This window comes from Manis pentadactyla, chromosome 5, assembly GCF_030020395.1.
Source record: "Manis pentadactyla isolate mManPen7 chromosome 5, mManPen7.hap1, whole genome shotgun sequence".
NCBI classification, from domain to species: Eukaryota; Metazoa; Chordata; class Mammalia; order Pholidota; family Manidae; genus Manis; species Manis pentadactyla.
Window position 1 is genome coordinate 135948660 of NC_080023.1, and position 15667 is coordinate 135964326.

Consider the following 15667-nt stretch of genomic DNA (forward strand, 5'->3'; position numbering starts at 1 on the left):
GTGCGCGCACACACACCACACACACACACACACTTCACACTCAACCTGGTCCTCAAGCCACGAGGTTGCAGAGTCCAGAAGGGCTTGCAGCCTTGGTCTTGAGCCAGAGCCCGCTCTCTGCATGAACTGGGAGGACAGATACATTCACTAGGGTGCCTTCTGGGAGTTGGTATAACACCTAAGTGAGAGAAGCAAGTTCATAAAATACAGCAGAAGTTACACCCAGTTCCATTTGACTAGCTGCTGTCTTGCCAGTGGGTTTCAGCTCCGGGCAAGTTCACTCTTGATTACATGAGTCCAAATAATAACAATGGAATGCTGTTGGGGTGAAAGCATTTATACCCAGCTTTATCCCCACGATGGCAGGTCAATCACTAGAATCCAGTCCACTCAGAGGGAGTCTGCATGCAGCAAGTCAGTCTCTGCCTCTGGGCCTCTCTGCCCCGCAGCCATCTCAGCCTCTGTCCTCTGGGCTGCCACCGCTCCAGCCTCTGCTCTCATGCAGCTGTGCAGTCCAGATCACTGGGCAGAGCTCCTTGTATAGAGTCAGTAACAACATATTGCCCACACATATGTAGCAAGCAAGCCAGCCAGGGCCAGGTGAGAATTCTGGCCATAGAAATTTTTATTTTCTCTACAGTTGCTCAGTGCCAAAGTCTGGTTTAGTCTCTCGGCATATAAAAGAACAAGGCTCAGAACCCAAAAACTTCAGTGGGGTCTAAGGAATCAGAAGATTCTCTTTCCAGTGAATTCTGTCATTATTGGATGCTGGCTTCTTGAGGCACTCTCTTTGGAGCCTGATCAATATAGTAAAAAGCAGCTTAAGGAAAATGTCTGCAGTAATGTTTTAAGCCAGTGGTTCTCAAAGGGTGGTAATCAGGTCAGAGGCATCAGCATTGCCTGGAAATATTTTAGAAATGGATTTCACCCCGTACCTATGAATCAGAAATTTTGGGGTGCAGCCCTGCAATCTGTGTTTTATCAAGCCTGCTAGACAAGTCTGAAGCATACTAAATTTAAGAACCATTGCTTTAAACCAGCGGAATTCAACCTTGGCTGCATATTAGAATCACCTGGAGAGATTTAAAAACTCTCCAGGCCCAAGACATACCCCCGAACAATTAAATCAAAGTCTCTCGAAGTGAGAAGAAGGCATCAATATTTTTCAAAACTCTCTAGATGATTGATTCCATTGCTTTATAACCACTGCAAATAACCAAATTAAATCAAATGCACAAATGGTCTTTTCCATTGCAAGTGTTACTGATGGCTGAAAATATAGACCGTAACAAAATGAAATTGACCTAAAAATTCTTAAAAAACAGAGTCTCATAGGCAAAGGTGTAGCAGAGACAAATGGAATTGGGCATTAACTCATAATTTCTATCACCATAGACGGTCCCATTGAAAACTCACGTTATTTTCCCTTTTATTCTCCTACAATTTCTTGGTGTGGGAGAATCACATTACTGGTACAAGGCAGAGAAAAAGGGCAGGATCTCATGAGGTTCAAATGCCATGATAGATGTGGTGTGAATCTGTTTTAATATAGAAGCTTAGTGCAAGATGGGATTTTGATTTTTTAGGAGCCAAATTCAGAAAAGTGCATGAAAGTGCCTCAGTCCATTTAGCACCATTGAATTTAATCAAACGGTTTATAAAGCAACCCCACCCCTTTGGCTTTTATTACTTTGCTCAGTGAGATCATCCTGCTGGTGTCTTCCAGCCGCCTTCTTTCTCTGGGGCTCTGAAGATAAAACAGTGAGTCTGACTCTCTGAGACTGTCAGGCTCAACCTGAGCAATGTTCTGTCTCTATTAGCGACTGCAACCTTAAGAGGTATGCAAGGTGATTTAACTTTAAGTGAGAAAATCAAGCTCTCTGATTGAGATGGCTGCCCTGATGGGCAATTCACCTGTGTGACTGAGTTCATGAATATGTTCTGTTCTTTCTTGATATTATGAGCCTGGAAGCAGCAGAAGGTATGAGAGAAAGAGAATGAGAGAGAGAGAGAGACAGAGAGAGAAAGAGGCAGAGAGAGAGAGAGGCCGAGTAAAGTCTTAGAAGCAGCCATCTGCATGCAGGGCAGGCAGATGGCTTCTATTCCAACTTTGAGAGCTGCCTTTAATGATAGTGACAATTTCCCTTAATTGCCTTAGTGGTGTGTACCCTGAGGTCAGCTGTCCCTTCATCTGCTCTCATTGTCCACCATGCTGTTTCTGTGTTCCCTGGGTACAGATCTCATTACACCTTTGAGTTTCCCTAGAGGATCTATTCTCACAAAAGCAGTAGTGGCCTAATAGATTTTGCTAAATAATTTATGTCAGAATGTTGGGGTGGTGGCATTTCTGTTGCATACTCCAAGGCAAACGACTTAAAATCCTAATAGAAATTTCTCTTCTCAAGGCTTCCCTTTAGCTATGCCATCATAGGGTTGTGCTTAATATTTTCTCTCAGGAATTTAAAACATTTCTCATCTCTAACTGGCCTTCCCTGGAGCCATGGGGGTGGAGGGAAGCTGAAGAGGGAGGAAGGAAACATAAGGAGGGACTGGGATCTCCAGGGGGGGCGGTGCTGGGGAGTGCCCATTCCCACCCACCCCTTTGCTGCTTCTGTTTCGTCCTTTGATCCCTTTGATATTCTTGACTTTGGCTACTAACCAAAGGCTTTTGGCAACTGACACTGTCCCTCAACTGAATTTGGGAGGCACCATTCTCTCTCCAGAATAGGCCCCTGACCAGACCTTTGCTTTGCCTCACTCGCAGCTGATGGAGGGTGTTCACACACCAAAGGTTTGCCAACGGATAGTCTATAGTCACAGTTGAAGTTTTTTCTACTTTGTTTTGTCCTTGGTGGGAGGGAAGAATGTCCACCTTCACAAAATATCAACTTTCCAGATTGACAAAGGGGAGGCTCTCATGTGCATTTGAAGAAACTGGTTCTCATCAGTCTAATTTGAGATAAAGAATAGCTGGAGAGCTTGGGATTACGTGGAAGAGATGTCTTCTCAGTTCTTGTGACATCCATCACCTTATCAAGGTGAATATCTCCAAGTTGTGTTGACCAAAACTATACATCATCAAGGAAGAGAGACTAAAAATAGACATGGGATTATGTCTTCAGATGTTGCCTCTTGACCTTGCATTTGGACTAGAAGTGTAAGGAGTGCAGGCAAGACATAGCTTAGGCTATATCCGTGCAAAAACAAAGAGTTAGCTTAAAAAATGAAGCTGAGTAACATTGGAACACATGCATAGTTTTTGAAATGCATGAATTCCATGTAAGCCAGAAACATGATCCTCTTCTCCTTAAGCTAGGATAAATAGAAAAGTTGTTGTAACACAAGAGTAGGGTTTTAAAGACTCCAGAGCTACTAGGAAAAAACACAAACTAGCAAACTCTGTCTTGGTTTTGACAGAAGAAGATAAAGGTGAAGGACTTTTCCTCCACCTATGGGACTATTTACGTGTGCTGCACAAATCAATTTTTTGTAAACACGTGCCTTGTATCCCATTCATAATGGTCTGATTCCTTTCTCAGGTCCTCGGTTCATTTTGTTTCTCCCATGCTGAATTGCTTTTCTACAGGTTAGAATTACGACTTTTTTTTAAAAATTGGCTTTAAGTCTTATAATTATAGCTTTTTTTTCATCCAAATAAGTACAAAAGGGGTTTGGCTTAAAATGCATTTCCAGCCACCAAAATGTCTGCTCACTGAATCGAGGTGGCTCTAATATTTAGCAATGATGGGTATTATGGCAAGGAATAGATATGAATACAGTATTTGTGAGTTGAACAGAGAAGTGACCAGAAAAATAGCTACTTTGTTGTATTTAAAAGTCTTTAAAACAAACTTTCAAAGCAGGGTTCATTCCTGAGTAATAGATGGAGAAATAGAGGCTCAGAGCAGCTTGTAAGTAATGGCTACACAATTAATAAGGGTTGGAGCTGGATTTGAATCCATGACGGTATGGCTCCTATATGTAACAAAGTACTTGATGAATTCACTTATTATATAAAAAGCATCATTGTCTATAGGCTAAATAGTTGTAGGGGTTGGTATAGAAGTGCAGAGGTAGGAGAAATTGATTCTGACCTCATGGAGAAAGTCTTATAGAGGCAGAGCTTTGAAGAATCAGCACCATTTTAATAAACAGATAAAAGGATGTGGGGAAAGGCTGTCTAGAACAGCATGAGTTATGGCAGATATTGAGCACAAGGCCGCTAAAGAGGAACCACCTGGTATGAATCCCAGCTTCATCTTTCGCCAGCTGTGTGACCTTTGGAACATGTCCACAGTTTAGTTTCCTCATCTGTAAATGCTGGCAATAACAATGAGACTTCAGATGGTTTATGAGAATTCAATGAAACCATGCATGAGCAGTATTTAGTTCAATGCTTTTGAATGAATATGAGCTATCATTATTTCAGCGATAGGCAGGAAAGGGCATATCATGTTGTGATGTTTTTTTCCTGTTATATTAATTTTAGCCCTAATGTACAGAATGCTTTGGTGCACAGTAGAGGAACACGCAGAGCTGCTTGCCCTGAGACCTGCGGGGATGACTCGATCAGGAACCTCAAGGGGATGCTGAAGGATGTAGCTTTTGTCTTTGTGTTCCCTACCCCTGCGGTGACCAGCACAATGCTGGTTTTAAGCAAATAGAAGTTTAAAAATATTTATTAAATTGTGTTTTGAATTCTAGTCACATCTAATAGCCTGGAGTCAAATGCTCGAAGGCAAGAGTTATTTTCAGGTGCTCTTTGTCTCCAGTCATGGTTCTCCTACTGGCCATCTTCCCAGAGGGCTCTGTTCCAACCCCCATAAAATGTCCAGTACTTTTCTAAAACTCCCAGCCCCCTGACCCCCAGAGAATCAACTAAATTGTCCTTCTCACAAGTTTGTCCACTCTCAAAGTTGGTCACATTTATGCCCAAGTGACCCCACTTGCCTTCCCATTCACTCCCCATCCCCATCCTTCGACAATAGGATGAGAGGGGATAGGAGTGCCATTTGGGAAAGAGCTGGGGCTGGTGTCTCAGGGCTGGTGGCTGGAGTGGGGCTCCCTCAAAGGAATGGTGGATAGAGAAGGACAAGAAAACAGCTAGAAAATTCTAGTCAGGGTATTAAACCAGAATCCAGGTGGCTGGGAAATGGAAGCAGATGCATCTGTAATAAAAGGAGGCAAAACAATGTCAGGGCAGAGTTTGAAGGCCGGTAAGTCTTCCACAATTCCCAAACATTTAGTGAACTGTGGGCATGGTGGGCACTACACTGGGGCAAGAACTGAGTAGCAGACAGCCAACCCCTTGTTCTCATGAAGACTGCATTTCCATGGTTTTCAAGGTAATTATCACAGAGTGATAAGTATTAGGAAAGAAAAGGAGAGGTACTTAAGAGTGACTTCAGGGAAAATGGGCATTTGATGTGGTCAGAGGAGCAGGAATCTAAAGACTGGGACAAAACCAGCCACATTAAAGTGGGGCAGAGCAGCTGGCAGAGGGCTCGGCAAGAGCAAAGACTGAAAAGGGGACCAAACTGGCATTAAAAATATATATTTAAGGTAAAAAAAACAAAACAGTTCCTCCATTTTCCCACCCCTGTCTCTGACAACACCTAATCTGTTCTATCTATGAGCTTGGTTGGTTTTTTGTTTTGTTTTGTTTTTGCTTTTTTGAGATTCTACATATAAGAGATTTTGCAGCATTTTCTTTGTCTGACTTATGTCACTTAGCATAATACCCTCTAGGTCATCCATGCTGTCACAAATGGCACGATTTCATTCTTTTTCATGGCTGAGTAATATTCTAGAATGTGTATATATACATCTTTATCCATTCATCTATGAATGAGCACTTAGGTTGCTTCCATATCTTGGCTACTGTAAATGATGCTGCAATGAACATGGGGTGTGGATATCTTCTTGAGTGTACTTTTGTCTTCTTTGGATAAATATTCAGAAGTGGAATTGCTGGACCATTTGGTAGTTCTATTTTTAATTTTTTGAGGAACTTCCATACTGTTTTCCATAGTGGCTGCCCCAATTTACATTCTTACCAACAGTGCACAAATGTTCCCTTCTCTCCACATCCTGACTAACACTAGTTATTTCTTGTCTTTTTGATAACAGCCATTCTAACAGGTGTGAAGTGGTATCTTCATTGTGGTTTGATTCAAATTTCTCTGATGATTAATGATGTTGAGCATACTTTCAAGTATGTGTTAGCCCCTGTACATCTTCTTTGGAAAAGTATATATTCATATATTCTGCCTATTTTATAATCAGATTGTTCTTCTGTTATTGAGTTGTATAAATTCTTTATACATCATGATATCAGCCCCTTATCAAATACATAATTTGCAAATATTTTCTCCCATTCAGTAAGTTGCCTTTCCACTTTATTGATGGCGTCCTTTGCTGTGAAAATTTTAAGTTTGATACAGTCCCACTTGTTTATGTTTGCCTGTGTTAATTTTGCTTTGGTGTCAGATTCAAAAAAACATTGACAAGATTATATCAAGGAGTTTACTACCTATGTTTTCTTCTAACAATTTAATGATTTCAGATATTGCATACACATTTTCAATCCGATTTTGAGTTAATTTTTGTGTATGGTGTACAATGGTAGCCAAGTTTCATTCTTTTGCATGTGATTATTCAGTTTTCCCAATACCATTTATTGAAAAGAATACCCTTTCCCCATTCTGCCTCCTTTTCCATAAATTAGCTGATCATACACATGTAGGTTTATTTCTGGAGTCAGGTCTGTTTCATTGATTTATATGTCTCTTTTCATGTCATATCACACTTTTTTAATCATTATAACTTTGCAGTATAGTTTGAAATCAGGGAGCATGGCAAGATTGCTTTGGCCCTTCAAGGTCTTTTGAGGTTTCATACAAATTTTAGGATTGTTTGTTCTATTTCTGTGAAAAATACTACAGGAATTTTGATAGGGATTGCTTTAAAATCTGTAGGTTTACTTTGGGTAGCATGGACATTTTAACTGTATTACTTCTTCCAATCCATGAGCATGGAGTATCTTTCCATTTATTTGTGTCTGCTTCAGTTTCTTTGATTAATGTCTTATATTTGTTAATATACAAGTCTTCACCTCCTTGGCTGGATTTATTTCTAGGTATTTTATTATTTTTTATGCAATTGTAAATAGGATTTTTAAAATTTCATTTCTTAACTGGCATTTTCAAGGAAGATAAATATATATACACAAAAACTCGTATATATGTCATATGTTGGCTGCTCTGCTCTGAGCCCATTTCCTAATTTTGGGGGGAATTTCCAGTTGACAAAAGGAAGAGCTCACTTTTCACTAGGAAAGAAAATGCATGGGTGATGCTTGCTCTCTGGCCATCTTAGCACACAGAGCTGAGCATAAAGCTCAGGACCGTCTGGCCAGCTGGGTGCTCCTGATGGGATGGATACTGCCCATTCCTTTGAGTGAGCCCCACTCCAGCCCCAGCCCTTCCAGCCACAACTCTTTCATGCTCATCCTCCTGCCCACCTCATCTCAGTGTTGAGGGATGGCAGAGGGTGGGGGGAAGTAAGGAGTAAGGCAAGAGAGGCCATTTAAATATAAAATGTGACTGCTTTGAGAAAGGACAAACTTGTGAGTAGGACTATTCAGCTGATTCATTAGCGGGTAGAGTCCTGATGAGACTTTGTGCCCTGAGCAAGCTATTCGAAGATGGTCAGGAAAGACCTATCAGCTTGTAATAAGTGAACACACTATTTGAAAATTTCTGCCTTTAGTGAACAAACAGGAGTAGGAATGCCAAACACTGTGTCTGGGCCAAGAGGGAACAATAAGATTTCTACCTCAAGTAAGATATTGCAGGGCAGGCTACATCCTCTTATCCACAAGACCTGCTCTAACTAAGCCATCCCTTTTCTTAAGACTGGACCAAAGTAGTGAAATCACCTTACTGAAATCACATGGTCAAGCACTCCCATCGTAACAGCCTTTCCTCTACATGCAGAGGCACGCTGTGTTTTAATGTTGGTGTACTGCATTTCTTCGGTTGCACATTGGGGCAAGACTAGGGCACAGTAAACATAAGTAATTTTTCTGCAGCAAACATATGTAATTTTACTGCAGTAAAGGGGGTCTTATCACAATCACAGTTCTGCTTGCCTTTTGTCTATTGTTTTTTTAAATCCACTGTCTTATAACTGATTCAGGAGAGCCAATATTTGATACTAATGTTGGGGTTTAGTCCCATGTTTATGGGCTGGCAGTCCCTCCATTAAGAGATATGATAATCTTACTGGCAATTCACTTTTTTAGTGCCTATGGTTTCACTCATTGAGTTTTTAAGATGTAAATATTTAAATGTGTGTAAATAAGTTTTTGTAAAATATTATAAATAAATAAATGTAAATAGAAAATAATATGCTCCCTCCAAAGATCTATGGATAGTAAATAAGCATATAGAAAGATGCTCCAAATCATACATAATTAAGGAATTGCAAATTAAACAACACTGGGATAACACCACATACCTATTAGAATGGCCACACCCAGAACACTGACAACACCAAATTCTGGCAAGGATGTGGAACAGTAGCAACTCTTATTCATTGCTGGTGGGAATAAAAAATTGTACAGCCACTTTGAAGACAGTTCGATGGTTTCTTACAAAACTAAACATACTTTTACCATATGATTCAGCAATCATGCTCCTTGGTATTTACTAAAAGGAGTTGAAAACTCATATCAACACAAAAACCTGCATATAGGTGTTTATAGTAACTTTATTCATAATTATAAAAACCCAGAAGCAACTAAGATATATGGATAAATGGATAAACTGTGGTATATCCAGACAATGGAATATTATTCAGTACTAAAAAGGAAATGACCTATCAAGCCATTAAAAGACATGGAGGAAACTTAAATGCATATTACTAGGAGAAAGGACCAATCTGAAAAGGCTATATACTGTATGGTTCTACCTAGATGATATTCTAGGAAAGGCAAAACTATGGAGCCAGTGAAAGGATCAGCGGCTGCTGCACAGAGAGGGTAGGGAAGAGCACAGAGGATTTTTAGGACAGTGAAATATTCTGCATGATTTTATAATATAATAGCAGATATATGTCATTATACATTTGTCCAAACCCACAGAATATATAATATCAAGAGTGAACCCTAAGGTAAACTATGGTCTCTGGGTGATAATAATATGTCAATATAGATTGTAACAATTGTACCACTCTGGTGTGAGATATTGATAGTAGGGGAGGGGAAAAAAATCTGTAAAATTCTAAAAGAATAAAATGTTCTATGCAAATAATAAAAAACAACTGAAAATAAGAAAATAGTCAATAAATGTAAATGAAAAACAGTAGTAAAAAATGCTATTGTGGTTCTATTTTAGGCTTTTGGATTGTGAAATATCACCCCAAATATCTGATGTCTGGTTGCCATGAGAACAGATCAGGAGCCCCAGAACCAGTATTGGAGACACTGAAGTTCAGAGAGGTCCTTCAGCAGACCATCCGCAGGGATGTCACTTGGTCCCACCCTGGTAAACAAGCAGGTACTGTTCATTTTTAGCAGTTGGACTACAAGTAAACATCTCTCCCCATATAGTCGTTTTACTATTGCTTTGGAATTTGGGAGGCCATTACTTCTGTTGTAATAAAACAGCAGCTCAGCAAGAGACAGACAATATCATTTTAAAGTGCAACCACATTTAGGGTGTTTAATGAAAACTGCCCTCTACATTCGACCTTCACCTAGCATTTTCTTATCAACACTAGAAACCTGGCTCATTAATTAAAGCTGCCCTTGGACTGAGCTGCATCCAAAATGATGATTGGCTGGAGAAAAACATAAAAAGTCCCAGTGAGGTAGAAAAATGTTTGGAAGGACTTCTAAGTAAAATAGCATATGTGCATCTGGTCTATTGAGGATTCTGGGGCCCCAGGCTGGCCCCTAAGGACTCAGATTCTTATTTTCACATAGGACCTTAATTATAATACTCTGATGTCTAAATTTCCTGGGAATACAGAACAGATTCCATATTCTCAAGTGAAGCAGATGTGAAAGTATCACAGTATGGATGGCAATGTTATAATAATATTTCAAGTTCATGGAGCATTTTGTTGTTTAGAAATGATGGATAATCTGGGCTTGGAGATCAAGGTCATACAACTAACTGATTAGTTGTGAAATCACATTTTGAACCCAGGTTTGTGCGACCTGATAATATGTATTAAGCACTTAGCACAATACTGACATTTATTAAGGGCTCAAAATAAAAAGTGTCTGTTGGTGATAGGTATGATGAAAAATCATCATTGAAATTCTGAAAAGTTTCTGTCCAGCATGTGATGGCAAATGAAAATGAATCTGTTGGTACTGTCTGTTACTAAAATGTGGGAAATAAAAATCATATTCTCCTAATCAACACTTGGTGGGTTTTTTTCACGAATGAGATGAGTTGATAAGAGGTTCCACAGGCCTATTCCCGTCCTGTATCCCTGATGAAATCCCTTCTCTTCCTAACATTCTAATTTGCTCCCTGTGAGTTCTCCTAACTTAGGGTTTGTGGAAACTTGATACTTGGCAGTTGGGTAAAGCTTAATGTTTAAGTGAAGGAAAATGAGTGGGGCCCCAGCATCCAACTAGCTTTTGGTGACACTGTTCTGAGAGGTTTCGCTCAAGTGCATCTCGAAAGCACTTTTTTCCCCCTCAGATATCATCTGCAGGTTATTTCCGCCTTTGCAGGAGGCTTTAATTGCATTTTTCTCTGGAAATGTCTAATCAGGCTATGAATACAGTATAATTACCGCACAGGAAGGAAGCTAAACATGTGACTGCTGGTGTTAGAGGGAGAACTGGAGAGACCTGGAAAGGTAGGCTTTCCCCAGACAGGTAGCCAGCCCGGGGACCCAAGGCCTGCCTGAGCAAGGAGTGCGGCAGATAAGGAATGAGGAGGAGGCCCAGAACAGCAGAGATCGTGACACCCCATGTGTGTGCTGGTGGGGAGGCAGCAGTGAGACATGGTTTTAGCAGTTTCACAGAGGTGCCCTCATAAAGCATGTGGTGTTTGAGTCTGGATACAAATCAAGAAGTTGATTGTAAGAATTGAAAGAGACAGGTCTTCTGTGTTAAGACTGAAGTTGGCACATATAGACCAAATCAGTTCTTGCTACTGAACACTGCCACAGACTTTGCTCTGGTTCGACTTTCCTCAAATGGTGGCTGTCAGCTGTGAAATAAGATAAAAACTCCCTAGCATCCAAACCATGGTGACTCCCTCATACTATTGACTTTTACCTATATGGCTTTTACTATCTTTCGGTCAACAAAATCTCTATACAATAAACAGGCTTGTTTTTCTTTAAAAAAAAAAGTTTTATTGAAATATAACTTACATACCATACAAATAATTCATTTAAAGAGTGTAGTCCAGTGATTTTTAGTGTATTCATTGTTGTGCAAAGTCACCACTATCTGATTCTGGAACATTTTTTTCATCATTCCAGAAAGAAAATCTATACCATCGAAAGTTATTTCCCATTTCCCTAACATCTCCCACCTTACCCTAGGCAACTACAAACCTGAATTCTGTTTTTGTAAGTTTGTCGTATTCTGGACATTTCTTATAAATGGAATCATGTGATATGTGGCCTTTTGTGTCTAGCATCTTTCACTTAGTATTAGATTTTCAAGGTTTATGTTGTACTTCATTTCTTTTTATTGCAGAATAGTATTTCATTGAATAGATAATGCAACATTTTTTAATGCATTTATCAGTTGATGGACATTTGCTTTGTTACCCTTTGTTGGTTATGATGAATAATTTTGTTATTTACATTTGTGTGAAAGTTTTTGTATGGGTGTATGTTTCCATTTCTCTTGGATCTACCCAGGAGTGGAATTGCTGAGTCATGTGGTAACCCTATCTTAAACCTTTTAAGGAACTGCTGGACTTTTTCCCCAATAGCTGCACCATATTACATTCTTACTAGCAGTATATGATGGTTCCAATTTCTCCACATTCTTGCCAACATTTCTTATAATCTGCCTTCTTGGTTGTAACTATCCAAATGGATGTGAAGTGGTATCTCATTGTTGTTTCCCTGTTGATTTGCAATTGACTGTATTTGATTTTCATTTACTAGTGATTAGTGATGAGCATCTTTTCATGTGCCTATAGGCCTGTTGTGTATTTTCTTGGGAGAATGTCTATTGAAATTTTTTGCCAATTTTTTTAATTGAGTAATTTGTCTATTTATCATTGAGTTATAAGAGTTTTTTGCATATTCTGGATACAATGCTTATTAGATATATGATTTGAAAATATTTTCTCCCATTTTGTGGGTTGTCTTTTGACCTTTTTCATGGTGTCTTCTGCAGCACATGATTTTGAAATTTGATGAAATCAAATGTATCTATTTTTTCTTTTGTTGTTATTGCTTGGGTTCATATCTAAGAAAGTATTACCTAAGGCAAGGTCATGAAGATTTATACCTATGTTTTCTTCTAAGCCTCTTATTCTAAGAACTTTCAGTTCTTACAGGTGGACTTTGATATATTTTCAGTTGATTCTTTGATGTGGTATGAGGTAGGGATCCAGTTTCATTCTTTTGAGTGTGAATTTCTGGTTGTCTCAGTACCATTTGTTTTAAAAGACTATCCTTTCCCCATTGAATGATTTTGACACTGCTGTCAAAAATCAGTTGACTATAGATGTGTGGGTTTATTTTTGATTCCATTCATCTGTATGTCTGTCTTTATGCTAGCATCCCACTGTTTTCACTATTGCAGCTTTGTGGTAACTTTTGAAATCAGGAAGTATGAGTACTCCCACTTGTTTTCCTTTTCCAAGATTGCTTTAGCTATTCTTTCATTTCTGTATGAATTTTAGGAAGGGCTTAGCATTCCTTCAAAGAAGCCAACTAGGATTTAGTTGAATTTATAGATCAATTTGGGGTATATTATCCTCTTAACAATAATAACTTTCAATCCCTGGACATAAGATGTTTTTCTACTTCTGTGGTTCTTACATTTTTTAAATAATATTTCGTAGTTTTCAGAGTATACATTCTGTACCTCTTTTGTTAAACTTACTCCTAAGTATTTTATTCTTTTTGATATTACTATAAATAGCATTGTTTTATCAATATTATTTCAATTTGTTTATTGTGACTGTATAGAAATGCAATTGATTTTTGTATGTAGGTCCTATATCCTGCAATCTTGCTAAACTCATTTAGTTCTAATATTTTTTTATGGATTCCTCAAGATTCATTATATCATGTTATCTGTCAAAGGAGATAGTTTTACTTTTTTCTTTCCGATCTGGATATGTTTTACTTAATTTTCTTGCCCAGTTTCCCTGGCTAGAAACTCCAGTACAGTGTTGAATAGAAGTGGCAAGAGCAGGCATCTTTGTCTTGTTTTTGATTTTAGGGAGAAAGTATTCAGTTATTTGTATGTAGTGCCATTTTCTAATGTAATGCCATTAAGTACGATGTTAGCTGTGAGCTTTTTGTAGATGCCCTTTAATGGGTAGAGAAAGTCCCCTTCCATTCCCAGTTTGTTGAGAGTTTTTATCATAAAGAGGTGTTGGGTTTTCTCAAATGCTTTTTATGCAACTATTGAGACCATGAAGTGATTTTTTGTACTTTATTCTACTAATGTGGTGTATTACATTACTTGAATTTTGGATGCGTCTTTCTATGTTGATGGAATGTGAAAAGTGTGGAGAAATCAATGGTGGCAGGTTAATGGCATTTTCTAGAAGAGTCTTGTGTGATTAGTATAGATATCATCTCTTAGAAGATTGTTGTTGAGCAGATACTGTCCATCAAAGTTTGAGAAAACATTTCTTTAAAAATAAAATGCATACTACACAGAGGAGATTCTTTTCTTTGGGGACTCTTTTCTAGTTAGGTCACTTGTAGCCAGAGCTTGAATTTAATTCAGTTAAGAAATGCTCTAGCCCTCCTATCACTTTCCCTTTTATTTTTGCCAAGGTTTAAAAAACATAAAGGTGGTGTTGACATGGATCTGGGCACATATTTCTACAATTCACTCCCGCTGTTGTAAAATATAGACATTAACACAAAACCCTAGTTCAAACGTTCTTACGGCATGTATATCCATTCATTTATTTTGTTTGGTCATTTAATTATCCATTAGTCATTTAACAAATGTTTATTGAATTCCCCTTATTTGGAAATTTAGTAACTCTTCCCATGTCTAATTGCAATTTCCACTTCCTGCTTCTAAGGCAGTTAACATACAGAATTAAAACTGTGTAACTGACTGTGATCTATGATAACACAAGAATTGTGCAATTCATTTTGTCCCCAGATTTCAATGCAGTATGATGCAGTCTGACACACAATAGGTGTTCAAAGATGTTTGTGAAAATGAATGAACAAATGAATGGGTAAATTAAAGAAAGCAAAGAAAAAGGTGTGATCCTATGGAACATGCAGACATTCTTCATGGACTCAGAGGGATTTTACTTCAATCTGGGAAATGAGATGGTGAGTAAAATAGCTCACATTGCCGTTTGCCTATCCATCAGCCATCTGCCCTTCTTCCTTGCTAATAGAATTCTAATTTTGTTTTCAGGTAGTGAGTGGCAATCTCTTGATTTCCAGAAAGGCTGATATGTTCCTTAAGAATGAATCATGATTGGCCTTTTCCAGTCATGGCAACCCCACTTCTCTTTGCTGGTGATTGATCCAGCAGTAAACATGTGATCCAGTTTGAGTCAAGAAAGCATGAATGAAGTCTTTTGGGATGTTAACTCTTTCCATCTGAAGATAAAAACTTTTTGACTCATGTTGTTTCTCTATTGCTTGGAGGGTCTACCCTGTGCCAGGAGCTACTCTGAACTCTTGTGAATACAGTGGTGAAAGAGACCCAGCTCTCAGCCCTCATAGAGATTACATCTTAGTAGCAGAGACAGAAAATAAACCACATACATAAATTACCACCCACATAATAATGTGGTCATACAGTATGAGAGGAAGTAAATTAACATTAATTGCAGAGAGCTGGAATGGAAGGAAAAGGAACTTTTAAAGCCAAGACCAGAAAAAATCTGGGGAAACAGTACTCCATCAAGTAAAGAGCTCATTCTAGAAGCAAAGATGACCAGTGTAGGTGAAATATGGAGATGGAGGGTGGGAGTGGGAAGGTGGTAGGGTATGAAGTAGGAAAATGGGCAAGAACAGATGATGTAAGGTGTCATCTTGCCCAAGGGTTTCAGCCCTATGCAAGTTCACTGTGGATTCAGTGAGACTGAGAAATGACAATGGAATATTCTTGGGGGTAAAAGGGTTTATACCAGGCTTTATTCTCCCAATGGTAGGTCCAGCGCTAGGGTTACATCTGCACCCAGTGGTCTACAGGTCTGTAATCCACCTCCATCTCTGCCTCCAGCCTAGTGTACTGGGTGAAGCTCTTTATATAGTGACTCAGTCAATAATAGCTCATTTCCTATGGATGTGGAAGCAGTAGCCTAGCAGGAGGCCAATTACATCATCAAGTAGTTTAGGGTCAGGTGAGGATCCTGGTGTCAAAGGCCATTACAAAGACTTTGGGTTTTATTCTCAAAATGTGATGGAACCACTGGAGAGTTTTAACCTAGGAATGTATTTCTAGAAAAAGGATAAT

At 38.9% G+C, this 15667-nt stretch overlaps 1 long non-coding RNA gene across 1 annotated transcript; it reads left to right on the forward strand.

Annotated features, from left to right (window-relative positions):
• The first annotated feature begins 9374 nt into the window (after window positions 1–9374).
• On the forward strand, window positions 9375–14758 carry LOC130683945 (uncharacterized). Its single transcript, XR_008998081.1, has 3 exons — window positions 9375–9560; window positions 14351–14529; window positions 14618–14758. It is a non-coding gene; the product is annotated as an uncharacterized LOC130683945 (long non-coding RNA).
• The last annotated feature ends 909 nt before the right edge of the window (window positions 14759–15667 follow it).